Source organism: Myxocyprinus asiaticus, chromosome 20, assembly GCF_019703515.2.
Source record: "Myxocyprinus asiaticus isolate MX2 ecotype Aquarium Trade chromosome 20, UBuf_Myxa_2, whole genome shotgun sequence".
Lineage (NCBI taxonomy): Eukaryota > Metazoa > Chordata > Actinopteri > Cypriniformes > Catostomidae > Myxocyprinus > Myxocyprinus asiaticus.
The window spans coordinates 8,006,499-8,028,737 of record NC_059363.1 but is presented as its reverse complement, the minus strand read 5'-3'; the positions used below and the strand labels follow the sequence as shown (position 1 = coordinate 8,028,737).

General features: G+C 38.4%; 1 protein-coding gene across 1 annotated transcript in view; it reads right to left on the bottom strand.

Moving 5' to 3' along the window:
- The window catches only part of LOC127411189 (leucine-rich repeat and fibronectin type-III domain-containing protein 5-like), a 107,781-nt gene extending 85,660 nt beyond the window's left edge, over nucleotides 1-22,121 (bottom strand). Inside the window, exon 1 of the mRNA XM_051646585.1 lies at nucleotides 21,255-22,121. The gene's annotated coding sequence lies outside the window, so the exon portion shown is untranslated. The remainder of the gene's footprint in view (nucleotides 1-21,254) is intronic.
- Nucleotides 22,122-22,239: the final 118 nt, after the last annotated feature.

Genomic DNA, 22,239 nt, shown 5'->3' with positions numbered 1-22,239 from the left:
AAAAAAAAAAAAATAAATATATATATATATATATATATATATATATATATATATATATATATATTATATATATATATATATATATATATTTTATATATATATATTTTTTTTTAATTCAATTATGCAAAATACAGTCTCATGGCCAGTATGAAATATGTTTGGCCATTAAATGTTCTCAATTCATGTGCTTTAGCAGGTGTGGCAAAGAGTTTTTTTTTTATTTTTTTATTTTTTATCCTGGCTACAGGACACAGTGTCTCAGCACAGAGAAGCCTTTATCATCAACAAACTGGAGCATCCTAATGATTTGCTTCCTCTGAAGGTCAAGACGACAAGCTGCAAATTACGGGCGATAGAGCCAACAAAGCACAATACAGAGAGAGAATGGAGATAATTGCATTCAAGGTTTGTCCAATAGATGAAGGGTATCATTATAGGATCATTAGGGTTTAATGATACTGATGGTTTTGCCTTGTACTCATGCAGTACAGAGCACCTGGGGAAAGAAGATATGTCATGCTGGTTTGTGTTTCTGACCTGGGTATACATTTGAGGACAAAATTGCTTAAAAATGTTCCCAGACGTTAGTTAAACCTAACAAAACCATCTTTTGTAGATGTCTGCGAATGGAAAGAATGAATCTTTTAAATACTAAATAATGTCTTTATTGACAAATAAAAATGCCAAAAGTTGTATTTCATGGTTTTTATTATGGCTTAGAGGGTTGAATTAGGGTGAGTATATAGTGATAGTGGCCCCAAAAAATATTTGGACACTTAAGCCAAACTTCTATAAATGGCATTTCATTAGATAACAAAATATCTAAAACAATTGCCATTATAGAAAGATAATACAAGCAAACTTTTTTTTTTTTAGGTTTTAAATAATGAAAAAATCTCAACCCCTCAAACAACTGCAGCGAAGCGCCCTTAGACAGCAGTCCTTTTCTACGCTGTCAAAAGAACCCAGGAGTGCTAGAGCAGAGTATTTGCTTTTAAACAGTGACTTCATCTATATGTTATTCATGCTTTTTCTTGGCTGCTACTGCTCAGAGTGCTAGGTTGCTTCATCGCCTGGTACTTGCTTCACGCTTAGATAGAAATGTGTACAGACGTGGCTGACGTGAGAGTGTCAAAATAGCAGTGCATTCTAAAAAATATGTTTTTTTTTTACATGTTGCATAGATGCATCACATTGGTAATTTGATCGATACATTGATCCAGATCAATGGATCGTGACACTCCTAACAGTAATTGGCTCAATAAATAAAAAATAAAAAAACAGAAGTCTATGGTATATCATTATTTAGATAGCAAGTTAAACAGGCATGTGAGTATGTGGGTATGTGTGCATGTGTGTTTGAATGTGTTTTTTTACTCAAATATCTGAAGTGGGCAGATGTTCAAAGATGTTCAAGACAATTACACAGTAACCAAGGCAGTAGCCATGAAGAGCAAAACCTTTGAGTTGATATCAGTTAAACTTAAAGGGATAGTTCACCCAAAAATTTAAATTCTCTCATGATTTGCTCACCCTCTGGGCATCCCAGATGTGTATGACTTTCTTCTGCAGAACACAAATTAAGATTTTTAGAAGAATATGTCAGCTCTGTAGGTCCTCACAATGCAAGTGAATGGCTGCCAAAATTCTGAAGCTCCAAAATCCACATAAAGGGAGCATAAAAGTAATCCATATCACTACAGTGGTTAAATCCATGTTTTCAGACACAATATGATAGGTGTGGGTGAGAAACAGATCATTTTTAGTAATTTTTTATCATAAATTCTCCCCCTTGCCCAGTAGGGGGCAATATGCACAAAGAATGTGAATAACCAAAAACACAAGAAGAAGAATGTGAATATTGATCTGTTTCTCACCCACACCTATCGTATCACTTCTAAAGATTTGGATTTAACCACCAGAGTCATCTGGAGTACTTTTATGTGCCCTTATGTGATTTTGGAGCTTCAAAATTTTGGCACCCATTCACTTACATTGCATGGATCAAAACAGCTGAGAAATTATTCTAAAAATCTTTGTTTGTGTTCAGCAGATGAAAGGAAGTCATAAATCTTGGATGGCATGAGGGTGAGTAAATGATAAGAGCATTTTCATTTTTGGGTGAACTATCCCTTTAACACTCTATTTGCTCAGATGAATGTTTTCACTGCATCTTTTGTGACATTTATTCTCAAAAGGTAAAGTCACAGTGCAGTCACAGGGTTTAGAAGGATTTTTACATTTCTATGAAGGTTATGTTAAATAACAGAGGCATTAGAATTAGAATTTACTGTGACGTTATAAAAAGAAAATGCTCTTTTTTTTAGGAATCCGACCAGCCTAATGTAGCAACACTGGCTCAATCAATGGCCAACTGAAGTTTGGGGTGGACTCTATCTTTATTTGACCAATGGTAGATGGGTGTGGTTGATCAATTCAGTATACAAATTTTACAATGACATCATTGCCATATGTTAGATTTTTAATGACATTCTGTCAGTGTAAATCAATGGAAGACCTTTAAACATCAATGCTACACTTCATCAATAATAAAAAACTTCATAGCACAACTAAGGCTGATATTATCTACAAAACAAAGAGTCTGTATGTTAAGCGTCTGGAGCTAAAGAGAATTAAAAAAGGAAAAACAGTATGAGGGTTTCTGGCAATACATACACTGAAATGACGTATTCAAGGAATACATAAATCAGTTGAGCAATGTGAGGAAAGTGAGAGAAAGTTTGAGAGAAAGTGGATTGAAGAGACAGAATAAAAATGCAGAGGCTAAAAAACAAACAAATCAGAGATGAAGAGCAGATAACTTGGAGCCTTAAAACAATGCATACATTATAGCACAGAGCCAGTGGAAACTGTGACATCAAAGCTATGCAAATGCTGATAAACAGCTCAGTGTGATGCGACCGTCGCATGTGATCTCTGTCACATACCACCAGAAAACATGGCAATCAAAAGTAAACATTTCAGTGTCTGACTGCCATGTTGCACCAAAACATTTCATACGTGTTCAATGTAGCTAAATATTTGGAATTTTTTTGACAAATAAATGTTTTTTTATCCATGTGGAAATGGAACAAATGCAGTGTTTTCTGCTCTAGGGGTAAAGTAAATCTCAACACTTCCATAATGTGTAGTATGATCTGTGCTTAAATGCAAAGCTCAATGTATGAAAATAATGGCGGTGCCCAAAATTGTTTTTTCACAGTTACAGGACCCAGATTATTAGATTAGATTATTTTAGCTTCAGACAGCATGCATATTGCACACAAAAATGGCAAGAGATTTAAAAACTCACAAGCTCTGATCTGACTGGCCAACTTTATGTAATTTTGTTATATTCCCAAGGTGCGCAGAGTTTTTGGCCTGAAAAAAACAATCAGAATTAATGGTGAAAATGGCAACTAGCCAAATGCATATTGTGTAAAGCTACAAATTCAGGGAGTCAGGGTATGCAGGTTTTAAATCGATCAACCAGGAACAAGGTACCCAGTTGCTAAAAGTCTGTGAGGCTAATGGCATCAAATCTTTGAAATATATTAGGAGTTTGTTTTAAGCACTTAGTACCAAGTAAATGTTTGCAGCTTTATTTGCTGAGGATTATTTTATTTTTTAATTGATGCTTATTACTTCTGAGCAGATAGAAGCAAGTATTTTCCACTAATTCCTTCTGTACAACCTTTTGTGGAAAATGCTGAGGATTTATTTGAATTAACTACCATTGTACTTCCAGTCTATTAGTGTGAGATCATTGATTTCAAATTTACCTGCTTCTAAACATAACTTAAACTGTTGCTGGTTGCTTTAAATGTCACTCAAACAGAGCCTTCCAAACTAATTGGGCTGTTCTTTTCTAGAATAAGCTGCTAAGTGGACCAGACATAGTCAAAAGTCTGGCTCAGACAATCATTGCTAAGTTACTGTCAAATCAGTTGTCATTAGCTGTGAAGGTGCTGACGAGGAAAATCAGGCCTATACTCAGTAAATGTTGAGGAGTCTTTTAATTCACATCTGCCTAGCTGATAACAAATTCACTTCTTCTTATTCCCTGAGCCCTAACACAGAGCCTCATTAACATTTGATATATTCTTTAACAGAACATGGTTAACCTCTCACGGTGCTTTGAATGACAGTTTAGGGTCTCTGAATTCTCCCAGGTGCTCTTTGTACTCTGTGCCATCTCTAGAGACAGTGATCGGCGCCTCTGGAGTGACAGAAGGCCTTTGCTCAGCTCATGAGTCTGCCTGCACTGGGACATAAACTCACAGTGACAGCTTTCATTCAGGCTTCCCAGGTGTCTCTTCTAAAACAGCTATTCAACCTTTCAGCTCCTTAATGAGAATCAACAAAGCATCAAACCCTTTCTTAACTCCCGCTTTCTGTCTTATACTAAATTTCTCTTTTTTTTCTTTTCTTATAGTACAATGAGAATGCATATCATAATATTTTTTCTCTTTAAAAAGGGCCATACTCTACACTTGTGTTGCATTTTTTTTTTTTCTGTGACGTCCGCTTAGAATGTTAAGTTGTTTTGTGTTGTCGTGATTTAGATTTAAATGACCTGTTTTCACCTTCTCTCTCTGACAGTTAGAATTAAACTGGCTGTTTTTACAACTGCACGTTTAAGACTTCTATGTGAAGAAATAAAAAACTGTTAATATTGACTTACCATGTACCAGTTGCTCATCTTTACAGTCTAAGTTGCTGAATTCTAAATAGGCAGTGATTCATCAATATGGGAAGTTCACCCAAAAATGAAAATTATGTCACCATTCACTCACACTCATGTTGTTCCAAACCTGAAAAACTTTCTTTTTTTCCATGGAACACAAAAAAGCTGTTTGGCAGTATACTTGTTAAATGAAAGTGAATGGTGACTGAGGATGTCATTCTGCCTAACATCTCTTTTTACTGTATGTTCCATGGAAGAAAGAAAGTTAGAGTGTTTCGAACAACAGGGTAAGTAATTAATGACAGAAGTTTCATTTTTGGATGAACTATCCCTTTAATATTCTCATGGTTGTGATGTCATAACCAAGACGAATTCTGAATGACCCACTTTTGCAGCTTAGTTTCAATTAATGATCTGGGTGGACATGGGCTGTGTATGTTGATTATGTCTACATCATAATTAAAAGAACCCAAAAATGGTTTGTGGCAGTGGGGGTGTGGTCAAGCGTCCGTCCGGAGAGAGAGAAAGCGGTAAGGGCGCTTGCACCTGAGCTAGATTATGTTTAACACCTGTTTCTAATTCCAGTGAGCATGGGGAGAGCGGCATATAAGCAGCCACACCACCAGCAGAGAGAGAGAGAGAGACTGGCACAAGGAAGGCCACGGTGCTCCTGAAGCTGTTGCGGTTTTTGAAGCTGTTGAGACTTTTAGTGGAACAACCCATTTCTTTGGATGCTGCTGTAACTGTTGCATGCCAGATTGAGCAAGCGCTGCATAATGCAAGTCTGCTTTGTGATACTGCTCCAGTATGTGCAGTGAGTTCAAAGACACAACATCATAAAAAGATTAAAGCAAAGATGGAGGGAGCTAAAAACATGTTGGGCGCAGCTGTAAAACACACCGCACTTGTTACAGATGTGGCTCTAGCAAGCACTTGCATCTGATTGCCCCGCTTTTAATGGGAAGTGCAAAACCGGACACTTCGCAAAAGTATGCCGATCGTCTACATAGATTCACGAGGGGTTTCCCGAAGTGCAAATAGGCCAAACAAGCTGTGAAAATGCTACTGACAGGATTAAATACTTAATGCACATCGCTACTGACACGGGCCAGTCTGCAGAGACAGAATTCATGGTGGACACTGGCTATTCAGTCTCCATTCTGCCGGAGACATTTTACAAGCATCATTTCTCTACCTGTCCACTCACAGTGCCTCGCATACATTTGGTCACATATATGAGAGAAAACATTCCAGTTTTGGGATGCTTGAAAGCCAATGTGTCATTAAATGGTGCCACTGTACCGTTTCTCTCCACATTATTAAAAATTGATCTGCTTTATTGGTCATGGATGCACTCAAAGCACTGAAATGCACTATTAACCATGACTGTACCATTACTGTCAACATTCCTGCTGCTCCAGTCAGAAGTGTTGCTGATGCTGAATCAGTCGGTTGCGTGAAGGGATTTGTTCATAAAGTCAAGGTGCATGAGGACGCTGTCCCTGTCCAATAAAAACTTTGGTGACTTCCCTTTGCTGTACGTCAGGCAGTGTCAGAGGAGCTACAGTCCTTGCTGAAACAAGGAATTATTGAGTAAATTGATGCATTCCCCTGGGTCTTGCCATTAGTAGTTACTACAAAGAAAGGAGGAAAAATAAGGCTGTGTGTTGACCTTCACGAGCCTAAGAAAGCATTAATAGTGGACAAACACCCCTTACCTCAGATGGACGAACTGCTCAGTAAGTTGAGAGGTGCAGCAGTGTTTTCAACAACTTGACTTGCGCTTACCACCAACTTCCACTACATGTCGACAATCATGATCTCACCACTTTTATCATGCACATGACTGTTTCGTTACTGTCGCGTTCGGATTCAGCTCCATCTGCATTCCAAAACATTATGGAGACTGTACTGAGGGATGAACCTGGGGTGAGGAACTATATAGATGATATAATAGTCTATGCTGCTTCACAAACATAACACAACACAATTTTGCAAACAGTCACTGACACACAAGCGGTTTACTGATGCCAGCCTGACACTGAACATGCAGAAGTGCACATTCAACCAGACATCTCTAAAATTCCTGGGCCACGTGGTTTCCAAGGATGGAATTCTGCCTGACACAGCTCACATTGAAGTAATCACTGATGCTCCTGCTCCACATGACTTACCTTCCCTGCGGTCTTTCCTCTGATTAATTTCATGGTACAGTAAATTCATTCCGAACTTTGTACAGAAGTGGAGCCAATGTGCGCTCTTGTCAGGAACGCCACTGACACACACTTTGAATGGACTGATAAGGCAGACAATAAACTGAAAGCAGTGCTCATTGAGAGTCCAGTCCTCGCTCTTTTTGACCCCTCTCTTCCAACTATTGTGTCAATGGATGCATCCGATTATGGACATGGTGGACTGTTGACACAGATCCATGTGGATGGTGTAGAGCGCACAGTGGCGTTCGCTTAGCGTACACTCACTGAGGCAAAGAGAAAGAACTCCACATTGGAAAAAAAAGCTTTAGCCTGTGTCTTCGCTCTGGAAAAATGGTTGCCTTATCTGTGGGGTCGTCACTTTATGCTGAGAACCGACCACAAAGCATTAACCAGTTTGCTTACCATGAAGGGAATCGGACAGGCTGGAATGCAAGTGGTGAGGTGGTCAGCTCAATTGCTTTCTTTCTCCTATGACATTGTGTACCTTCCTGGAGCTCAGAACCAGGTGGCGGACTGTTTATTAAGAATGCCTTTACCTGTGATCAGCAAGCACATTGAAGAGCAGGAAATGGTTGCTGCAGCCTTCTCTGGGTTACCTTCTCTGTCCATGGCGGATTTTACCACAGCCTCTGAATGCTGCACTAAGCTTGGTCTGCTTAGATGAGTGTAAACCCAGCTCTGTCTTCATTCTTCTCAATTCATGATGAGTTGTCAGTGCACAATGGACTGCTCCACTACAGCCAGTAGACCTACCTGAGGGCCCATGACAGAATCTGGTACTTGACATTGTACGTCCTTTCAAACGCGCCACATCGGGTTGTCCTTTTGCCATTTCATTAGTGGACTACCACAGCAAAGAAGTGGCATTTGCTTCACATGTCACCACCGATGTTGTCACTTCTTTTCTGCATTCTATTTTTGCACGAGAAGGCAATATACTTTTTGTTGTGACAGACAATGGCCCTCAATTTCTCTCCTCTGCATTCTCTGATTTTCATGGTGAGAGGGGAATCAAGAATTTGCGCACCAGTGTACCATCCCCAATGCAATGGTGCAGTACAGCGCTGGAACAGAGTGCTCAAAGAATGCATTCTAACAGCAGAATAGATGCAAAAGGGCGGGAAATCTTCAGTGACTGAGTTTCTGCAAAGTTATCAAGCAACGCCCCACTCCACACACAATGTTTCCCCATCAGAGCTTATGCACAATCGTAAAATCTGAACAAAGATTGACTCCTTCAAGTTCGGGGACCAGGTGAGAGTCAGAAAGCCTGACCATGTACCTAAATCTGTCCTAAATATACTCTCACCCTGTCCATTCATGAAAAGATTGGACCGAGTACATTCGTGCTTAGTGATGGAATGAAGTGGAATGTAGTGAGAGTTAGTCGGTCAAATTTTTATTATTCAACAACCACTTGCTAGATCTGCACAAAATATGTGTCATTTTAAAGCTTAGACTCTTATCTTTACAATGAATATAGCGGATCTGACCAATTCTAAAATACTGCTTTTAAATTTTTTGATAAATTAGAACTATTCCATTTTTTTTCTTTTATTTTTTATCGCAAATTTGCGATCACAACAATCATATATTTATTTATTTATTTTTTTATGTAAAAAAGATCAAAAAGATCACACGGCCATGTGTTTTATATATATTTGGAAAGGTAATGATTAGTAAAATATAATGATCAAATTTGTTTCATTCAGAGGCCAAACTACAGTGAGTATTTGCTTTTGAAATCCACATATATCTTTCAAAAAAGGATAAACAGTATTTCTGTCACATTTTAGTTTATTACTTCATGAAAAAATACACATGGTAAAGAAAATGCAGCAACTTTCAGCAGGTGAATCTGAATCAAACAAGCCCTCAACGTCATACGATTTGAAAATCCAGAGAAATTTCTCAAAGACTGTCATGACATGCTATTTTGGCTAGCTCTAATAGCAATTGCTATAGCAACTGCATTCTCTGGGAGCAACTAGCTGAAACACGATCATTCACGTCATTGACGTGTCAGATCGCTCTCATTGGATCTCTATATTCAATATAATTTTAAGTATTAATATATATTATTTAGATTTTTTTCAGTTATTGATTTTACGATCAATGAAACAAATGAATTATGGTTTGGATAGGTTATTTGGACACTTTGATAAATAAAAGTCCACCATGTGAATCATTGTTCCATATGCAATAACTTCGAATTGCTTTATCTTATCAACATTTTTTTTTTTTTTTTCCTGGTATAGTTGACATGTTGGAGAACAACACCAAAGTAAATTTTTTGACCATCCATACTTCCTATCTAAGCCATCAATTGTGATAAGACATGCCGGTGTTACGGACGTTGCCATCTTCAATATTTACTTTAGTCACTGTCACTATTGTTACAGGTGTTAGAATACGGTTGTGACTTCGGTTGTTCGTTCATAGTATTCGAACTGCTACTGTCAACACTTGTATGAATAGGACATTTCAAGGCTCACACCTGTAAGTAAATACAGTTGTCGATCCCAAACACTGACTGTGTGAACGTAGCAATACTGTACATCATTTGGGTTTGGAACGACTGGATAGTGATTAATGACAGGTTCTTCATTTTTGGGTGAAATATGCCTATATAGCAAAATCCTGTAATCCATTATGTGTCCCCTTTCATTAGATTATAACACCAATAAACCACATTTTCCCTTTTGAGAGATGAAATTCAACCTCACAGCAACATCCTGGCTTTATGTTTATTACACTCATGTATCAAGGGATGGGATTTACCTTACAGTAAAATTCAGCTGGTTTGACATAGCAAATAACAGGGCACCCTTTCATCTTGACGGGATAACAAGATCCTCAACTAAGGAGAGCTGATCCACACAATTTCTCTAACAAGGGATACTTCAAAATAACAAATTCCAAATTAGCTATCCCCAGATATTTACCAGCCTAAATTGTTCCATCTATCCCATGCCTTTTCTTTGTTATTTAGGATATGTTTGGATTTGCTTGTTATATATATATATATATATATATATATATATATATATATATATATATATATATATATGAAGAATTTTATATAGTAAATGAAGCTTACTAAATCACACAGGTCACAAAAAATAGGACTGTCACTCCTATTTTACATGGGCCAGGAATAGTTTGTGGTGTGTGATAAATCACTGAGTAATGTGAGAGCTTGTGGGTGATATTTCAGGTTTCCCAAACACTCACCCTGTCTTCCATTGGCCATACAAACAGATTGTCCTGGCCCAATTTCACACCATTGGTTGAGTCAATGTTGCTCATGCCATTCCTTTGTTTTTTAGGATACCTTTTGCAGGCAGCACTTCCATAAAGTCTGTATTTTGCAGATAAATAAGTAAATACAACTTAATGAACCACACAGGTCACAAAAATAGGACTACTGTCCCCGTTAAACTTAGGCCAGGAATAGTTTGTGGTGTGTGATAAATCATTTGGTAATGAGAGAGCATGTGGTGGTGCATTAGTATGCTGCCCAGCTGTTGGCAGACTTCTATTTGCTATCTCTCATGGATGTAGAGAGAGAGAGACTGCATTAAGCCATTATAGTCTGGCATTCACCCAGAATACAGATGTGCATACAGCAATTTCAGTCCATCATTTAGTGTCAATATGCGCAGGAGACAAAGGCCAGTTGAGGTAATCATATACAAAATAACCGCACCTTCTGAATCTTTATCTTCATCTGGCAGGCCAGGTAAAGTGCAATTAGGGTCTCCTGGCATAGGACACATCCCCCAGCCACTCTATAGTATTTGTTCTAGTGTATGACTGTATGATAAGTAAGCATTTCCATTATTAGAAACTGGCGCAAGGACACAGCAAGAGATTTAATGTACTCTTTACCACTTATGAGAGTATATCAAGCATGCTGGGTGCTTTTGTCCCATTTTATAGCTGCTGCAGTGTTCTTTTATGACTCAATATCTGCTTACTTTAGTAAGATCTGCTTACTGCAAGCCAAGCCAAGCCAGAGTGCGGGCGGACAAAAACCCACTAGGGAAGTGTATCACATGCCACCTTTCACCTATTTTCTGCTGCACTCCCACAGATCTGCTCATCAGAGTCACTAAAATGGTCTGCACTTTGCCTGAGTTTCCGTAGACAAGCAAAATGGTTTTCTGAGTGGGTTGTTGCATGCATACACACAACAAACACATGAAATTTCAGATCTATGGCACAAATGCAGGGTTTTAAATGTTTGAACAGTAAAAAAAATAAAAATAAAAAGGCCTGGTATTATATATAAAAAATAGATTTTTACATTTTCAGAAGAAAATGTGAGTGAAGCTTGCCTGTGCAAAACTCACTACCTTGATGCTAGTGTGTTGTGTGTGTGGTTGCCAAGGCATTGATATGTGTTGCTAGGGTGTTTTGGCTAGTGTTCCTTGGTTTTCTAAATAGTTTTACTGGCCCAAGTCAAAATAGCCCACCTCAAGTCTCTATCTGGGAGTTTTCACACATGTTACTGTTCACCAGAAGGAAATCTTTAAGAATTAGAATAATTAGAATTAGAAAAAGGTAATAGCTCACCTCTCCTTAACAAGCTGCACAAATTGGGGTATCATTCATTTCCATTCCACAAACAGTGTGGGACAAGTTGCATGCTGAAGTTTAAAGCTAAAGTATGAACATTTGCACTACCTAATAAAATAGCAAAAATAAACATTGTTTTCAAACAGCTGTCCCAAATACTCCCATCCACCACCCCCCCCCCCACCCCCAATCTGTGATTGGTCGAACAAACACATAGTCTCTGCCCAACTAACACTATTGATTGAGTCAACATTGCTGTGTACTGTGGTCGGGATGCGAGGAAATCAACCTTATGGCTTACAGCTGACTCTGCATATTAAAGGGTTAGTTCATCCAAAAAATACAATTCTCACATAATTTACTCACCCTCATGCCATCTAAGATGTGTATAACTTTCTTTCTTTTGCAGAACACAAATGAAGATTTTTATTTTAATTCCTCAGCTCTGTAGGTCCATACAATGCAAATGAATGGTGCCCAGGCCTATGAAGCTCCAAAAAGCAGACCAAGTCAGCATTAGCGTAATTCATCAATCTCCAGTGGATTAAATCAATGTCTTCTGAAGTAATACTGTTGGTTTTGGGTGAGAACAGACCAAAATGTAACTCCTTTTTAACTGAACATCTTGACAGCAGTCTCCTTGGTAATCATGATTTCAAGCTCCATTACACTACCTATATTGTCTTCTAGAGCTCTCCGCATGCGTCAAGCACTAGGAAGTGTAATCAAGCTTGAAATGATGATCGTGCCTAGAGACTGAAATGGCAAAAAGTACAGTGAAAAAGTAGTTACATTTTGGTCTGTTCTCACCCAAAACCAACTGGATCGTTTCAGAAGACATTGATTAAGCCACTGTAGTTTTATGGATTACCTTTATGCTGATTTTAGCTGTGTCTCGTTTCGAAGGCTGTGCGCTAGGTAGGACGCATTCTTTGAAGGCTTCAGTATACGGAGCATCCTCCTTTAAACAAGCTTTGTTTAAACGAGATGAGCTTTGTAGGACAAATGGAAACAGAACGTAACATGGATGCTATGACAGCAGGCCACTCTTTAACAAGCGCGAGCACTTTGAGTGAGAAGGGAACAAAGACCCTTTGGAGGGGAATGTATGAAAGAAAATAGATTTTAAATGTTTACTTTTAGTCTATAATACTTTATTTTAATTATATATTACTATAATTATACATATTATATTCTCTGCACCCGTCTACTGAGGTACTTCAACTTGGGAATTAACATTACTTGCATTTGAACATCATATTTTCGAGCAAATTGACATTATTTTATTTAGACAAATGATGTTAATTTCCGTTGAAGCAAAGAATTGTGGATTGTTAGTGCCCACAAAGGATACACCTCATGCATCCTCCGAATTTCCGTGAAAGAACGTTGCATTTGAAGGCTGCATTTGGAGTGTCCTACACGCTTTTCTGAAACGAGACAGCCTCGATGATGTATTCGGCCGACAAATGCGACCTCTGGAGGACACAGCCATCGAAACAAGACACAGACTTTATCTCCTTAAACTTGTGTTCTGCAGAATAAAGAAAGTCATAAACATCTGGGATATCATAATGGTGAGTAAATGATGAAATCATTTTTGTTTGTGGTTGAACTATCCCTTTAAACTGGGTTACAAATATTTAAATGTTGAAAAAGTTACACACTTTAGCTTTAATGCTTTAAAAAAAAAAAAAAAATACTTTAAGTATGAGTAATAGTACCTCATGTGCGTCCAAAGGTGTTATAATTTTTATTTGAATTTTAATCAAATAGTTAATGGTGAGAATATACATTTTGAATCATATACTCACATACTCATTGATACTGAGTGATGCCTCTGGTTTTATGCAGAGCTTGGTAAACAGCTTAGTAGTAGTAGTAGGACTTATGAACCTACATTTGCATTCGATGTGTAAATGTGCATGTGTGCACACATGCAAGCATGATTGTCTTTGCACCTAGAGCCAGATTAAGGCCACTGTATATCTGTAATCTGATCAGTACAGATAAACCAGGCCTCCCACTCAGATGCACTTCCTTCCCAGCACATAACACAAATATTTATCCCATTTTCACCTTGTAAATACAAGACTAATATGTGCAAACAGATTAGACAGGGGACTGGCATTGTTGATAGGCCCCATAACAGAGATTAGATAGAGAAAAAATTGAATGTTTTCCTCATAAATCATTCCAGTCTAGATATGCCATGCTGTTTAAATAATGAAGCTTAATTCTTTCATCATTGTGAGGAGGAAAGTTTCAGTAAAAGTGAATGGTGACAGAGGCTAATATTCTGTCCAACATCTCCTTTTGTGTCTCATGGGGGGGGGGGGGGGGGGGGTGGAAGAAAGTCATTTGGGTTTGGAACAACATAAGAGTCAGTGAATGATAATGAGACTATTTAGGATATACTGGCTACTTTAAAGAGATAGCTTTGTTTAGATAAGCTCGATTAGTCTTGTTATGGATGACACAGGCGTTGCTCCATACAGACGAAAGTGGAAGGTAACGGTAATATGCTAATGCAGTTGACAGCTAATACACACTCATGTTTAGATGATGATTTATCTGTAGAACTGAGAGCCCTAATGAAGCTTCAGTCACCAAAAGCTTTCAGAGGTGCTGCCACAATAAATAACTGCAAAAAAAACAAAAAAACATGAACAGTCCCCTAATCTTCTGTGATGACTCAGTCAATGCTTTGGAACGGTAAATTATGTTCTTTTACATGGGAATTTTACAACATTTAGACAAAATAAGAAATCTGTGACTTGAGTGTTCAAATGAGGGTGAATCTCACAAAACCTGTCAAGAACATGCCAATGTCATATTTCACCCCAAAATTATAAAAAAAAAAAAAAAAGAAAAAGAAAACGCTCAGAGGGAACATGACAAAGGAGTACCGGCACCAATATAATTCCACTTCGAGCACTTAATGAGAGTGAGATTTTTTTTTGTTTGTTTTTTTTTGTGCATAACAGTAATGAAAATATTTGAGGGAAAACTGTGCTTAGTTGCCATGAAAATAGTCACAATGTAAAAAATCCTAAAGGAATATTCTGGGTTCAATACAAGTTAAGCTCAATCGACAGCATTTGTGGCATAATATTGATCAGGAAAGATCTGGGTTATAGTGAGGCACTTACGATTTTTGGAGGCTTTAAAGATAGAAATGTAAAATTTTATTAAAACACTTACATTAGGGGGCCTGGGTAGCTCAGTGGTAAAAGACGCTGGCTACCACCCCTGGAGTTCGCTAGTTCAAATCCCAGGGTTTGCTGAGTGACTCCAGCCAGGTCTCCTAATTGGCCCGGTTGCTAGGGAGGGTAGAGTCACATGGGGTAACCTCCTCGTGGTCGCTATAATGTGGTTCGTTCTCGGTGGGGCGTGTGGTGAGTTGAGCATGGTGAGTTGAGCATGGATGCCGCGGTGGATGGCGTGAAGCCTCCACACACACTATGTCTCCGTGGCAACGCGCTCAACAAGCCACGTGATAAGATGCGCGGGTTGGCGGTCTCAGACACGGAGGCAGCTGGATTCGTCCTCCGTCACCAAGATTGAGGCAAATCACTACACGACCACGAGGATTTAAAAGCGAATTGGGCATTCCAAATTGGGTGAAAAAGGGGAAAAATCCAACAACAACAAAAAAAAAAACCACTTACATTAATTCTTCTGTTAAAACTTGTGTATTTTTTAAGATGTAAAAGTGTTTAAATCATAGTTTTTGCGGGATTACAGGGTTTACAGCATTATGTCATCGTGGCATTGTACAATTGGATATAACTTTACACAGAAAATGTTGGTAGGCTATTTTATCACACTAAACTCATGTTAATACACATTGCTTATGGAGTGTTGGTCCCATTGGGGGCAGTGTTTTGCATTTTGGTACACGAAGACAAAAAATTGCTAAAAATATGACATTTCTGTGAGTTTCACTTATGCAGATGTGGCACATGGAAAATGCTTCTTGAATATATATGACCAAAATACAGAAACATCAGGGCTCTTGAACATCATTAAAAAATACAAACTCCACTATACTCTATCAGCATGCTTTTATGAAGTCCATATGTCTCATTTGAGCTGAAGCACTTAGACATGGTGCGTAATCCAAAAGTATATTGATAATTCCATTACAAAATTATTAGATTAGATAATTTATCTTTTGTCACTTCCTCTTCCTTCTGGTGATTTATTCCCTTTTTTTCTTTTTTTTTTTTTTCTTTTTACATTTGATGGCCTCTAATTCACAATAATTTCCCCATGTTCCAGACAGTCTTGAGAATAGGCCACATCTACCATTGCCTAGTACAAGAAAGTGCTGCAGACAAAGGCCTTAACAACACATACTTACACACAACACAGGAGAAAGCATCCACTCCCAACACACATAAATTAACTAATGGCCTTATAATCTCACACAGAATCTATTTCCATTCACATGCTGTCACTTTTCTTAAGCAGCAGGGTGGCCAGATCAAAACAAGACACCGACGCCTCAGTGACAGCTCATTATCACAGACAAACACCCCCTAAAGTGACTCCCACTCAAACCTCTGCCATTTTACCTCATCGCCTTCTCGTCACTTTGACAACAACCATGCTCTCCCCTCGCCGAATGCCAGCTCTCCTGAAACCGACACTGAGAACATTTAGAGCTGCTCATGACATTACTTCGGCTCTGTTGTGATTTTGTGCTGCTTAAACATCTGGCTCTTTAGACTGGAATTGTTTCAATTTCGTTTTCTTGCCAAATGTTTCCTGAACACCTGCCCAAAAGCATTTTACATCCCAGTGACTACAAAAAAAATAGCTTCCAGAAGATTCAGGAGGTGCCTCACAGCATCTGCAGAGAAACCGCACAATGGACTGTGTTTTTTTTTTTTTTTTTTTTTTGGACTTAAACAGACCGGTAATTTAAGGAAATCATGGGGGTTTGAGGTCTAATTTTTGACTAAATATTTTCATTATATCTTTTAGTGAAAAGTTTGTTATACAGTGGCAGCCAAAAGTTTGGAATAATGTACAGATTTTGCTGTTTTAGAAGAAAATTGGTACTTTAATTCACCAAAGTGGCATTCAACTGATCACAATGTATAGTCAGGACATTATGTAAAAAACAGCACCATCACAGGCCTTATTTCCAGCAGCCATAAATCCAACACCTTATCCTTGAGTAATCATGCTAAATTGCTAATATGGTACTAGAAAATCACATGCCATTATATCAAACACAGTTGAAAGCTATTTGGTTCGTTAAATGAAGCTTAACATTGTCTTTGTGTTTATTTTTGAGTTGCCACAGTATGCAATAGACTGGCATGTCTTAAGGTCAATATTAGGTCAAAAATGGCAGAAAAGAAACAGCTTTCTCTAGAAACTCATCAGTCAATCATTGTTTTGAGGAATGAAGGCTATACAATGCTTGAAATTGCCTGAAGATTCAGAAAACTGAAGATTTCATACAAAGGTGTACACTAGAGTCTTCAAAGACAAAGGACAACTGGCTCTAACAAGGACAGAAAGAGATGTGGAAGGCCAGATGTACAACTAAACAAGAGGATAAGTACATCAGAGTCTCTAGTATGAGAAATAGATGACTCACATGTCCTCAGCTGACAGCTTCATTGAATTCTACCCACTCAACAACAGTTTCATGTACAACAGTAAAGAGAAGACTCAGGGGTGCAGGCCTTATGGGAAGAATTGCAAAGAAAAAGACACTTTTGAAACAGAAAAACAAAAGAAAAGGTTAGAGTGGGCAAAGAAACACAGACATTGGACAACAGATAATTGGAAAAGAGTGTTATGGATCTTAACCCCGTTGAGCTTTTGTGGGATCAGCTAGACTGTAAGGTGTGTGAGAAGTGCCCGACAAGACAGCCACATCTATGGCAAGTGCTACAGGAAGCGTGGGGTGAAATGTCACCTGAGTATCTGGACAAACTGACAGCTAAAATGCCAAGGATCTGTAAAGCTGTCATTGCTGTACGTGGAGGATTTTTTATGAGAACTCTTTGAAGTAGTTTAAGGGATTTGCAGAGTTTTTTTTTTTTTTTTTTTTAAATGTAATAGTAATTTTTTCACATTATTAATGTCATGAGTCTCCTGACTATACATTGTGATCAGTTGAATGCCACTTTGGTGAATAAAAGTACCAATTTCTTTCCATAAGAGCAAAATCTGTACATTATTCCAGTGTATGTCTCAACAGTAACTCTTAAGTTAGTGGGGGCAGAACATGTGCTATACTTTAGGTTGGGTGTTGACCTTATATTCCTTGTCTAATCTTTCTTTGGCATTTGGATATTCATCTGTAGTGGGTCACAGGCTTATTGTGTTTAATTTATATGTTTTAGCCAACTGAATTCAGGGAAAGGTTAGACAATAGCTGGCAACCCTGACCTGCAAATACACTATACTGTGAGAGCAGAGCAGACACAGTGTACAAATCTCCTACAGAAAACAACATTCATGATTGACTGGAAGAGTTGCTTTACCCATACAAGATACAGGAATATTGGAAGTAGGAATAATTGAATATAGGATTATTCTTCCCATAAATGCACTAGGCCTACATCTTGTTTTAAACCCAGAACTTTCCTTTAAGTTGATAACCACAAACAATAATAATAATAATAATAAAAATAAAAAATACAAATACAAATAAAAATTTAAAAAATTAAAAAAAAAAAAATACAAATACTTTTTGACTTTTCGACCTACCTTTCTTTAAAACAAAAACAAAAATATGGGTTATAGTGAGGAAGTGCAGTTGTGGAGGTGAATGTGGCCAATTCGTGCATGTTTAAATACTCGCTGTTTCAAAAATGTAGTTTAGCTTTTTTTAAGAAAAGGAAATATGAGTTGAAATTATTTTTTGTGGTAATCAACATTGTCACAAATGCTGTTCATTGAGCTTTACTTGTATTGTACCAAGAGTATTCTTTTAAGCAAGTAAGGCATACTAAACAAACCAATAATATGGCTGCTTCTCCAGTATCCATAAACAGAGGCATATTAGGTTTCACTATCTCAGCACAGTTAAACGGCCCCTAATTTTTATGTGCAAAGTCACAACCCATATAGGCATATCATTCAAGTTAAAAGACGCACCTGTCTTCACTGTTCTCTTGTTTCTGAAAGGAGATTGATGACACATGCCTCAAACATGCAGCTTATATTGAACTAGTGCCATTATAAATCAAATACAACCTACCAGGCCTATAATGCTGTAATTGCAGCCTGCAAGTTGCATAATTTCTAGGAAAGCTCAGTTTTACTCCGAACTGCCAAATAATTGAATGGGTGTGAATGATAATTCTAGGGCATTAATGATACTTTTGTACCCTTTCCAATTCCTTATTCAAACAGACAATCACACAAGCTGTGTGAATCATAGCACTCTTGCTGGCTTCTTGGCTCCATCTCATTATAACATGGGTATAAGCTCAGCAAGAGTAATTAAACAAGTCTGAAGGACTTTCTGGCATTCTGGCACGAGATCCAATAGGTGAGACAGCACAGAATTTTAGGAGCTGTCCGTGGTTCTGAATCACTTATTCTCATTTTAGTGTTATGTAATATTTGACATTAGAGAGTCTGTGTTACAGATATTAAATGTTTCCATTGGTAATTACTATAATACTATCAACAACACTAACAACATGTATTTGCAAGCAGTTTCACAAAACAATTACACATAAAATCCATTCAGTTGATCAGCATTAGGTTACTCAACACTTATGCAATAAGAAATCAATAAAATGAAGTGTGTAATGGGAAGTGTGACACGTTTTCCTTACATATTGGCAGGTAAACATGGTAAAACCATAGTTTCCCACACCCCCATCCTGAAAGACAGTGTGCTTGGCCCTTTGAGCTGCTCTGTGCGGCATAAATTGAATTATAGCACCACCACCCAGTGGAAGAGGCGTTGCAGTTTAGTAACCCATCTACTCTGTATGAAAGCACATCCATTATGGTCAAAAATGCGCAGTTCTTTTAGATACAACTTTATCGTATGTTTATTAGAGGTTTGTGAAAGTACAATGACATAATTAAAAACACGTCTTTATTAGGAGTTGACCTTGGGGTGGGGGTGCCCAAGATTGTCCAAGAACACAATACAGCATATGAAGACATATTTGGAAGGTTTTGGTTTTGCTAATAACAAAATTAAACTTGTTTTTATTATACCTGTTCATATTGCAGCACAGCATATATTTCAGGTGCATGACAAATGTTGGTAAAATCCATATAGGCTAGTAATAAATTGTAATAATATCTGTCTAAACCCCTTTTATTTAAAGGGTATCAGTATAATTAAAAAAGCAGCACACATTTCATACATTTGAATAAATCATAATTTTCAGAGATAAATAGCCTATTAGTGACATCCAAAGACCACTGCAGACACTGGACACCACGGATTGCTGCTTAATTTAATCTCTACCATACAACATTATTTCGGCACACTCCAAATTCATATTTTAAACACAATGGTAAACAATTAACCGACAACTCCTTTCTATTTATTCACACAAAAACAACTACGAGTTTGAAAAGCCATTTTGGGGGGTTGGAAAACTGGAATGTAAAAATTCTACTAGTTCCAAAACTCCAACCACTCAGTTGAAATACCCCAAAGTAAAAAATACCAAATTGCACGTATGACTGGGTTCCGCCTCTTGTATCATCAATTGGATGTATGCCAATGTTGAAGACTATAATTTAATTGATTTCGCCAACCGATGTTTCTTGAAAAAGTCTTGTGACAGAATGTTATTCTAAATGACACTATTACTTAGATTAGAGCAGATTACGGATGTGGGTGCACAGTAAACAACTGATTTACATTTAGTCTTTCAACTCAACAGTGAGACAGTGAAAGTGTGTCTGCGTTAACGACCCCCCCCCCCCCCCCCCCCCCACACACACACACACACACACACACACACATACATGTTGGTGCGGCTATCCTTATGAGGACTCTCCTTAAACAAAATGTTTTTTTTTGTTTTTTTTTTTTTTTTTATACTGTATGAACTATAGAGTCTATCCCATAACCCTACCCCTAAACCTAACCCTCACAAAAAACTTTCTGCATTTTTAAATTTTCAAAAAAACATCGTTTAGTATGTTTTCAAGCGATTTGAATTATGGAGACGCTAGAAATGTCATCATAAACCACATTTATAGCATAATACCCTTGTAATTACCAGTTTGTAACCTAAGAAATCTGTCCTCGTAAACCACCCAAACCCGCCCACGCACACACACACACACACACACACACACACACACACACACACACACACACACACGCACACACGCACACACACACACACACACACACAAACACACAAACACAAACACACACAAACACACACGCACACTCACACACACAACATCCCATTATTTATATATAACCACTCAGATCAAATACAAATCATGGATATATATTTTATGTAAGAAGTTAATGTTCAGTAAAATGCCATTATGTCAGTAGACACAAACGCCTATCGATATCTTTCTCGAATATCGAATTTTGAGAGCAAGAATTTGTGTTTATGAAGATAAATAATAATGACCTTGCCATGCACCTAAAAACCACAGCCCAAAGACGTCCGGATGCTCTGAAAAGAGATGAATGTTGACTCTTGGCACCGATTCCACAAGGAGGTCGATATCCCGACCGAACGAGAGATAGCTCAATGTGACAAGCAATTCAATATTTAAACAGAAAAAAAGTTTACCTTACAGAAGGAACGCCAGTCCTGCTTTAAGCACCGATGGTCAAAAGAACCGAATCGTCTCACTTGTCATATTTTTTCCATGTTGCTGTTCCGTTGTGCTCCACTGGATTCACACTAAATTCTCTTGAAGCAAAGGCGCGCTTGACATGAAGGCATCCAACTCCGCAAAGCCCATATCCAAAATTACCGGTTTGTCTTCGGTCAGAGCCTCTAAAATCCAGTGGTTTCCGTTTATGTTTTGTTTTCCGTTCAAGGGAATGGGAAGATATCCCCAAAAGAGCCAACTAGGATTTTTGAGGGACAGTCAAAAAATTCCTGCGCAATGTGCCCGACGCCCCTCAAGAAAGCCAAGTACTTGTTTTCCCCTATGAAGCGCTGAAGCCCGTGCCATTCTCCTCCCGCCCGTCGACGCACCTCGCTCGAACTCGAGCTTTCGTCCGCATTAAATGCCGGCTGCGCCCGAGAACTCAAATCAGATCTCAGCAGGGAGACCAGCTTCTAAACGCAGCACCTTTACAAGTACTTCTCCCCACTTTGCCTCCTCCACACCGAGTTAATCCACACAGTAACTGACGGTCTTCCGCGCGTGCCCTCCATCCAAAAGGTAGCAGAAGTGTCGCGCCCTTCTACCTTCTCCTCAGGCAGCGTACGCTCTCCACAACGGGCTGAGGATGAAATAAGGACTCGGAATGTCTCCAGTAAGTCTAATTAACTGACAAAGGACGTGGTAAACATAAAGTGAGGTCTTATTAAATGCCCATAAAGCGGGCAGACGAAACACATCCCTCACGAGCTCTCTATAAATTCATTCGCGCCATTATAACGGTCGAGCTGTTTAAACAAACTAGTTTTGCGCGAGCTATTGGGATCATCTGTGTAACGGCTGTTCTCTCTCCCCTTCTGTTTAGTGAAAAAACGTAGGAAGTCATCACTGATTGGCTCAGACTGACGCTCGCGTGTGTCACCCTGCGTCTGTCAGTGAGAA